Source organism: Pezoporus flaviventris, unplaced genomic scaffold (genome assembly GCF_033815535.1).
Source record: "Pezoporus flaviventris isolate CSIRO_AGI_PZ_B2104156 unplaced genomic scaffold, CSIRO_AGI_Pfla_v1 ptg000006l, whole genome shotgun sequence".
Lineage (NCBI taxonomy): Eukaryota > Metazoa > Chordata > Aves > Psittaciformes > Psittacidae > Pezoporus > Pezoporus flaviventris.
In genome coordinates, this window is record NW_026892554.1 from 2,079,019 (window position 1) to 2,086,074 (window position 7,056).

The window sequence follows — 7,056 nt, forward strand, 5'->3', positions numbered from 1 at the left end:
TTATAGACTCATGGTACACAAGAGCAGAGCTGCCCCTCATCAGAGCCTCACCCTCCCAACAGGGTGCAAACACCATGGAAAGCTTTGCTTGTGGCTGCCATAAGCCAGGACCACACATGTCCCAGGGCTCCTCTGATACCTCATATGGAGTCACACTGTGGCCTGGTACAAACTGTAGCCCATCACTTACTACCCCGAGCCCAAACCTGGCTAAACTCACATCAGGAATGAGTCCCTGCCACAACAAGGAACTGTTCCACTATGAGGATTTATAGATGCCCTTGCAATCCAAATTGTTCCCGCTTTTACCAGCAGGACAATAGCTAGAGATCAAACACCACTTTGGTACTGCTAGAGAGAGATTTTCCAGCAGGACAACCAGTTTATTCCATCAGGACACACAGCAGTGACAATTCAACTTTCAGACTATTGACATTTTCCGTTATAAACTTCTGCCCCCCATCACAGTAGAAATGTCACTCAGTGTGTGCTGGGATGACTATTGCATTTCTAAATGACACAGAGATGACACTTGTGGTTGATCTAGTCAGCATTCCATGATGAATCCTCAAGTAACTGTCAGAAAGACAAGTGTTACTAGATGGATTTCCCTCCCTGCACTGCACAGGACAGTATCCACCCTGATGGGCTCGCTCTGTTTCCATATGAAGAGGTGCTTTTCAGTGCCAACAGCTAATTCCTAAGCAAATTCTTTTCAAATGTTAATTACAGTAGAACATGGTTGAATTTTACTGACCCCATCAAATCTGACAGGCAACTTCTCATCTTACCCAGAGCCACTTAAAAGGAAAAGAAAGTCGATTATATCTTCAGGCTAAAATATTTGTTAGTCTAAAAACCTGTAAGCTTCAACCATAACCTTGCAATTTCCCTTGTATGTATTTATGTTGATAACAGGTTCAAGACAGTAATTACTGGGCTTGTAAATACAAGCAAATATCAGGTCTCAGGGCCAAAGGCCAAAACAAGAGTGTGTCTGGTGTTCAGGAAGACTGGTAACTCATTGTTACTCAATGACATATAGACAAAAGAGAGTTTATTCCCAGATCAAGGCAAAGTACAAGACAAAAAGTTGCTTGAAGATCAGGCAGTCATATTTAAGGGTGGGCTTTTACAGTGGATCCCTCCTCTCTGCTCCTTTAGGAACGGGAGACCTGCAGGTTCTTCCTACCAGATAGCAGCAAGGACCTGTGATGCTTACTCTTCCTGACCAGGCTTTTTGAAGGCTTGCCCATCCTGGTGTACCTCCTGCTGTTTGGGCATACAAGAAGGCCACCTTCCCCTTGAGGCACATTTCTTGTTCACAGATGATGGGCTGACCACAGCACGTGCCCAGGGCGTAGAAGGACCAAGTGATCACGTGACTGACCTGCAGCAAGCACCAGACGGAACACCCTTTTTGGTTTGTATTTTTCAAGCAAACTTGCCCTCATCATCTGCCCATTTATCGCCACCATCCCCCTGGGCTGTGATGCCTCAATGTGGTAAATCCCGCAAGAAACATGAGTGGGATAACTGGGAAGCAAATGCACTGGCTGAGAGATGGGTTGTGCAACTCTTCCTTATGGAAGTACTTCTACAATGATTCACAAGGTCTCACCACAGCTGAGACTTACAGAAGAGGTGAGATGGAGAAGTTCACTGCCACGAGGATGAAAGGGACGTAACATCCCTTTTCTGGACACAGACACCACCTTCCTAATGAGCTCAAGAAGCTCCAATGCTTTTCCAAAGCATTACTTCAAAGTGGGATACTGCTGTGAGTTTCATGCCTTTGTCAGTCCATATTCAGCATAGCCATCCCACTACCACAGGGATGGGGTTTACCATATCCCCATCAGTAAGACCAGCCCAAAGCCAGTCCCCCCAGGGACACCTTGGGGAAATGGTAGAGCAATTGTGGACACATCTAATGGCTTTTCCTGCCTTTATGCCAGGGAAGCAGAAAAGTATTTTCCAGGAAGACCCAGAGAACAAGCAGTTTTTAAGCAGGACCCTATTAACCAGGCCCATATCTCCATCACCTCTAGAAGAAGCCAGATATTACTGCTCCATTCTGCATGCTGAGGACACACCAGCCCCCAGCCTTGTTGCTGTGTGGTTCTCTCCTAACAGTTTCCCAGTCAAACCAGAGCAAATTCCTTGTGTTCTGAGCACTGAGGGAAAGCCCTCACACCCCGCTTGCATCCATGGCTCTGGAGTCAGCACAGTGACATTATTTCCTCAACACATTTGTTCAGCTTCACATGTGGAACAAATTAGTGGCCACATCCACCACACACATGCTCTTTGCTCCTCTGGGTGTTCTCCACGAGCTCCTGATGGTTAGCAGCGGCTGGATGTAACTATTGTTCCCTCCGCTGTTATGCTACAAAACCTGAGCTACCCTTCAAATAAAGACAAGCAGGGATGTGCATTTCTATGTCCTTTTGTTGGCGTTAATGGGGATTTTCTCCCCAGGCTTCCTTTGATCTGAGTTGGGATCCAATTCCTCCAGCCGCAGCACACTGGTCCTGCAGTTTCTTTTTAGACAGTGACAAAGACTCAAACCTCAAACCCTGCATCAGTGCAGCACCCATCCCCTGAACAAAGGATGAGCTCTGCTATGGGTCACGTCAACATACCCACCAGAGCAAGGGGGAGAAAGCTGTCATGGTGAGGAGGCAAAGCTCCAAACCCATGGTCCTGCCCCTGCCTAAGGCCAGTTTATCCCTGGGTGTCACTTGGCATTTTGTATTAGCACAGAGGAGAAATAATGATCAACATACAAAGGCAGGACTGAGGGAGAGCAACTAATGCAGCTTCCTGCACAAGTTAATCAAAGCCATAACTCCTGTTTTGCATCCACAACAACTTTTCTTACTTCTCCCTTTTTGGCTGGGATTTAAGTTTTTGCCTTTACTATGCTTCAATTTCTTCTCATTTACCAGACCCTTGTACTAGCTTTTCCTCAGCTTTGGCTTCTCCCTTTGCTTCCCTATGTTTCCATTTTTTGCCCCTTTTTATCCTTTGGAGTTTGTCATCTTTCCCATCTCTGCGGATGCACTTTTCCTCCTCGCCACAAGCTCTTTGAAGTGTCTTGTTCTTTCCCTGAAGCAGGAGAAATCTCACCCAGATTCCACACATTTCCATCTCTAGACAGAGCAAACTTGGGTAACACACTCCCACATCTATTTAAACCTCAGGGCTGGAGTAGTGCTGATGGCCATGCACAGCCCTGGGGGCTCCCAGATGCTTCAAGCCTTGACTGAGACAACCCTCCTTCTAGCCCCCAAAAATCAGAAGATGCATTTGAAGGTCTCAGCTTCCTGCAGAGAAGTAAACCCATTCTTGGTGGTATTAAAGAGCACAGAGCATCAAGGACAAACGCTCTCCAGGTATGACTATACCTTGGACAGAAAGGTCTGGCTCTCCTACTCCACAGGACACAGTTTTGGCCACACAGCTCAATTCAATCTCTAGCTGGAGGCTACTGGAAACAAATGGGCAATAAGTGGTTTTTGCAAGAGCAGCCTAAAGCATCTGACAGACATTATCTTTCAGCCCAAATCTTAAGCTGCCATTATCTTTGTCAATCACGTTTCTCCCGATGACCGGCAGAGCCTGAGCAAAGTTGCTGATCCTGCAGGTAAAATCAAAGCCCAGAAAAATTCCTCTGCCAGAGGAAAGCTTTTGTGAGATGAAGATTTCCCCCAGCATATCACCGTTTTCAAGCACTAGTCCAAGCAGCTCTCCATTTCAAAGGCTGCTGTGCTGACAGCTGACACAGCTTATGGAATCCCACTGGCTCCCAGGGTCTGTGGCACAGCTACAATCAGGATTTCCATCTCATAGAGTCCCCCCCCCCCAGTTTTATAAGGAATTTAAAGCCTCTGCAAAGTTAACAACTGCACACTAATGACAAGTGGCAAAACTGGTTCCTGGTTTATCTCAAAGGCTTCTGGACTCAGTGCAAGTCACTGAAAGCATCACTGGAGCTTTGCGCACCAGCATGTGCAGGCACAGTTTTAGACACAGACCCAAACTATGCTATTACAGACACTGATTTTCTTTCTAAACCTACTTCTTGCTTCCTGCACTGGATATCTCAGCACAGAAGAGGGTAGATACTCGGTTGTCCCACTAAAAAAAGTCCATGCATCAACTCCGCTGCACATTCTCCAGTCACACAGAGCCTCAGCTTTGCTGTTATCCCCCCATGGGAAATACAAGCTGATGTTTAGAGGCATCAAGCAGCTGGTGCCTTCTGATCCCCTGCAGAGCCTAGTTTTTGGGTAATCCCAGTCTATCCCACTAACATCCAAGCTTCTTCCAGGGCCCACAGGACAACTGATGGAATCAGCAGCCATTCCCCTTCCTCCTCTCCCGGCAGAGGTCTCAATCAAATCATGCACACTAGGGGACAGCCCCTGCTTAAATAACTTTCAAAACTCTTAAATAAGTTATTACAACTTGCACAGGGATGTGGCCTGAAAATTGGACGTTTGGCTTTATGACAGGAAGAGGGAAGACCAAACTGACATACGTTTTTTAATGCTTGATAGGATCAGATTTGGGAGTGGTTTCTCAGGCATGTGCACGGCACGTGGCCTCTCGGGTATGTACGTTCTTCTCATGGCTGAATCCTTTATTGAGGTTTGCAGTTTGGACTGTGCAGCCTTTGAAGCTGCCAGCTGAGGCTGCTCAGCAGGAGGATGTGCTCAGGACCCAGAACCTGGAGGAGCTTAACCCGCTTTGTCAGAGAAACCCACATCACACACATCCCAAATGCCACTTCCATCATCTCATAATCCTCCAGTGCAGGATGCCACAGCTATTAACACAGGGATAGTCCCACTCACGCGGGAGGTTTATCTCCAGCTACTTTGTGTCTTTATCCAAGCCTCACCATAGGGAGATTTTCCTCGAGTTCCTTTCCAAAGGGTTTTTTGAACACTGACCACAACTGAAACAACAGGGCAATAACTGCCCAGAATTTATTCTAGCTGTTTCAAGTATTCTGGCTGCCATTTAAGACTCAAGCTAAAAATAGGAAAACCCCCAGAAATCTGTATTTCTAATAAATAATTCCACTCTGGAATTCTCTCCTCTGATTTAGTCTTTCTGAATTAGCACCCAGGAAGAGATACCTTCTACATCAAGCTGCAGCTTGGTTGTTTGCATTCATGTGACCACAGATGCCAGCCTTCACCCCACTATCTTTATTTTCATGAGGAATCATAACCTCTCCCAGAAAACAGCGTTCATAGCTGCCATGAGCATAAGGAGAGAATGCTGCTGGGCTTTCAGTCCCAGACCCATTGCAAGTAGAGGTGGTTGCCGCCTTCCAATCCTTTCTGTCAAAAGGTAACATTGCTTTTTGAAATCACAGACTTTCTGTACAAATAAACCTTGCTTTAAACACTGCTGAAATGTTATGTAAGCAGTTATCCAAAGAGAAACAACATGTTTTTGCTGCTGATTGTATCTGAGCTGCTCATAAACATGAGCAAGTTCCTAAGAACTGCAGATATCTGCAGCTTTAAATAGTCTGCATTTTTCCTGTCAAGCCCACCAGCCTCAGTGAAGTTACTCCAGGGACGACTTTTGTCCAAGAGCAAACATTTTGGAAGGAATGTTTCACAGCAAGGCTTGGGTAAGGCTTTTGGGACACCACCAAGAGTAGGATTATCAAAGGAGAAATCAGTATTGGTTTAGCAGAGGTCTGTTTGGGCTGTCCTCATGTACAGACCAGCACTGATGTGCTGGTCACTTGGCTGCGTGGAAGTTCAGAGGGTTTCCAGCAATGCTGTGGACACGCCCTGATCCCAGTGCTGCTGGCTGTCATTCCAGCTTTGAGTGGGACATGGTTACCTTCTCCTTACAGAATTCACCCAGCCATTGCCTGGTTTGTGGTTCAGCTCTGGCTGAGCCTTCAACCCAGCTCTCAAACACCTCCAGCTTCACCTTAGGCCAGCCCATGTCCCCAGGACAGCATCTGTCCCCTCTCCACCACAGTCTGCACAGCTGCAACTTCCCTCAAGCTTTGTGAAATGTTTCTCTTCCAACATCTGGATGTGCTGATTATGTGTATGATATAGTGATGCACATTACATCTTCACACCCTTCTGCTTCTCATGATGGGTGAGCCTGACCCATCTTTTGCCTTTCCGCTAACCCACTAAAGCCTGCACTAGAAATTACGGATACTTTTTCCTTAAAGAGGAGGATTTTTCAGTAGAAACAGCAAAACTTTCCCCTGTGTCAGATGTTGAAAGGAAATCATACCAACCAGCACAGAAGGTCAAACCCGCAGCTAGGCATGGGCCAGATAAGCAGCCTCTCAAGCAGGGCTTTAGAAGCCCTTAAGAAACAGCAAGGCTCTCTAGGTTCCAAGCTGTCCATATTTACCTAGTGAGCTAAACCACCATATTCTGTTTGTAAAGAAAAAGGGCAACAGGATTTCAAGTCCAGCACTGCCACAGCTACAGGGCTGTGATCCCACCTCTCCTTTGCACACCCAAGTGCCCCAGCACTCCACCAAGCGGCCGAGCTGATTGGCATTAGCACTTCTCACCAATCTGAATCAATCTGGCATCCCATTATCCTTTTATTTTTCATCCCATTTATTTTATCTCTCAGTCTGCAACACAGTATCTTCAGGCACTTGTGCTATTCAAGGGTTAAAATACTTGCTGCTCACACACCTGATGAGGTTAAAACAGAGGCTTTGGTGCTGATTAATCATTAGCAGTAGTTTCCTCCACATTCCCTACAGAATAGTTCCTAAAAAAGGTCACAGTAGGAGCCTTGTGTGGCATTTTAAATACTTAAAATAGTACATCATTACCAGCGCAAAAAACACTTGCTTTTGGGCTAATTTAAAATGGCTTAACCTCTATGCAGGCCATATAAGGTGAGGCAAAGTTTGGGCAAGATAATGCACTTTGCAGAAAGCAACATACAAAAACCTGAGTAGTGCTGCAGAAGATACACTGAGTTGCAAAACCTCCTCATCAAATGCAATAGAGCAGGGGAAAGAAAAGCCAGCCTTCG